The following is a 3122-nucleotide window of genomic DNA, read 5'->3' on the forward strand; positions in this document are numbered from 1 at the left end:
TACATTTTATTGTCTTTTTCTCCCTCTGAGTTGGTGGAGCACGAGTAGACCTGAATGTCTTAGTTATTAATTATTGCTGGCTAATTAATCAACATCTCCAGGTTCAGACGATTGCCTTCTGGAACTTAGCATAATTCACCTCCATCAGGCAATACATAGGGACTTTAATTGCCTCGTGATGTTGTCTAGAATAGATCAGCTAATACCGTAAGGGTCTGATTGCATCTCTCTGAGCTAAGCAGTGTATGTATGTGTTCTGCCCTTATTCTCATTGCACACATTCATCTTAGCGGTGTCACGAGCTGGATTGAGGGCACATCATCAGAGTGCAATCAGGAGTGAGTATGTTGAAGTGAATAGTAAATTTAGGTTTGCAATGTGAAAAGAATAACCCTACAAGGCAAGTCGCGTAAATTTCTGCGTGCTGACAGATGGGTCACTGGAAATGCTCCTTGCAGTGGAAATGTTTTAAAACACCAAGAGGAAAGTAAAACTATAACACTTTGCATGCTTATAAGATGAAAATAAATAAATCTCCACATATTTCACTCACTGAAATTCACTTACCTTCATTTTGGAGCACTGGCTTTGTTTTTAATGTTTTTAAATTTCAAAGTGTATCTGATTATTTATCCACTGTTCGGGAGAAATGATTCAGATCTGTTTAATGTAGATGTTCTTTCTATTTTAGACCCAAGACATTTCCATATTATTTACTATTTTCATTTCTGTTTTGAATTTCACTGACACTAGAAAAAAATACAATCCTATTTCTTTAATTAATAAAGCCATAATAATTGCATTTTTTATTACTTTCAATTTAGATGCATTCCTGTCCCTGTGGGCGGCTGGTTTTGAACATACTGTGAGGTGGAACACTTCAAATAAGAGGGCAGAGCAAACCTCTGTTGAACTGGATAGACTTCTTTGCCTAGACTTCAAAGGTGAAAAGAAGGAGCATAATTAATTACAATTGAAGGAACAAGAGGAAACTAGAAGCCTTGATTTGAATGTGCTTTGGAGCAGAGCCCAAAGAGAGATAAGAACGATCTGCAGCAGGTTCGAATAGGGAAGGTGGGGTAGCAATCTAGATACATAGTACTGCTGTATAAACAGACATCAGCTCAGTGTAGCATGAGAGGAAAACGTGCTAGGAAGGACCGTGGTGGGAGGTCTATGTGGCTTGGTGTCTCGGAGGACCTATCGATGTCCCTATGAGGGGCTTGTGGGAGCTGTTTTGAGTGAAGGGGAGAGGGCAGCCACAGCGCAGTGAAGTTCCTCTCGTTTAATGTAAATAATGTAAATGCACTAGAGACTCAGCCCTTTGGTTGTATGTCTGCTCTTGTACCTAAGGAGGATCTGTATGGAAAGAGACTGTGAAGTGTGGCCCAGCTGAAAGCCTCATGTCAAAGGCACAGAAAAGCAGAGGTAGCTGGTGGCTGCACAGCCTCCTTCCTCCTGGTGTTGAGAATTGGAGGTTCAGAAGCCATTACTGGCAGCTGAGGTGTCTAACTTGCTCCTTGGGACTCCCTGATTCTTAGGAAAAGAGCAGGAGCTGTCGTAAGTGGCAGCTATCCACAAACCCATATTTTGCCAGGTCATCCATTGAGGAGGAAGGGCAAGTGACGCTGCAGTCTGCCTTCAAGGGCCAGTAACACAGTGTATGCTATGTTGATATTTATTAGTTGTCTAAAGGAATAATGAGCTTGTAGAAAAAGTAGCTGTGAGGACTCATTGACCACCAATCAACAGAAATGGTTTGGTTCACATAAAAATTAAGAATTTGACATGAGTTTCATAGCTCGTTTGGTATTGAATTGTTCTGCAGTGTTTGTTCCTGAGGTAGGCTGAACGTTGCTGCTGGATGTTGTCATCTTGGTACGGATGTGTGACAGTTTATTTAAAAAGCAACGCTATCCAAATAATATCTAGGCAATACATTTTTTTTAGAAGAAGTTTTAGCATGTAACACTTAATTTTAAGGTGAGAAAAGAGCTGAGGACTGCTGCTGGTGCTTGCAGAGGAGCTTGTTTCCTCTCAAAGAACAGGGGGAACGGTCCAGGTTTATCTTGCTGGACAATTAGTATTTCTATCAGATGACAAGCCTTTAAAAAGTCATTATTTGGGGGGGTGGCACGTATTACTTAAGACACGCCAGTTACTTTGTTTGTTTTTAGCAATAGGTTAAGAACTGGAGATGAATTCTCATTTCATTTCCCAATGAGAGTGTTCACGTGTTCTTTTAAAGTAGCAACAGCTGTCCCCAGCTGCCTGCCCTGCCTCCTCTGGGTTCTGGCTTGCATGAGTGCCTCCCCCAGGTGTCAATGATAGCCCTGTGTAGGAGGTGGCTGCCTACTGGGCTCCTTGGGGGGGTCGCCAACGTGTGTTTACCCCACACCTGTGTGTTGGAAGACAAGTTTTCCTTTGTTTCATTATATGCTTGCCTTTTCTAATCATGACTAATGGAAATCAGGAAAAAGATGTTTTTGTTTTTGCTATTTGGTACTTAATCTGATACGGCAACCTATCAAAATGATACAAATATTTCATATTTCAGAATAACAGTCTGATATGCATACACAATAACACATTTCTAGAAACAGTTTTGAAGTGCCTGATCTTTACTGTTCCAATGGAGACTCTTTTTCAGATTCCCGATACTCTGTCTTTGGTTCTTGTTCAGACTGTGTTTGCTGTACCTTTCTCCTCATTCTGTTTCATTTTAGTCACTACAGGGCTGAAAATTGAAAAGATAGGAAGTCGTTGGAAAAAAAATAAAATAAAAAGCTAAGCTTAGGTTGAAGCAATCAAGGCATAGCTAATAAGGAATCACGTTTAAAGGGGAAACACCTGCTCATGAACAAAGGGAGTTGGCAGCAGCAAGAGTTGTGGAGAGAGCTGTCTCAAAGTATCTCCTTTTTGTGCTTTGCAGTAAGTAAACTCTGTTAAAAATGAATGCTAGCTAATGGTACATAGGGAGATTTTTGAGTGTATGTCTGAGTAACTTGGTAACTTTTAAATTATTTTTAATGTTTATTATTATTTTTGGTAATAGAGTTGTTTTAACTCTCCTACTGCAGGCAGTCCCTTAGTGGATGAGAACTGCTGAATCTCGGCCTGAA

Source organism: Lagopus muta, chromosome 8, assembly GCF_023343835.1.
Source record: "Lagopus muta isolate bLagMut1 chromosome 8, bLagMut1 primary, whole genome shotgun sequence".
NCBI lineage: Eukaryota > Metazoa > Chordata > Aves > Galliformes > Phasianidae > Lagopus > Lagopus muta.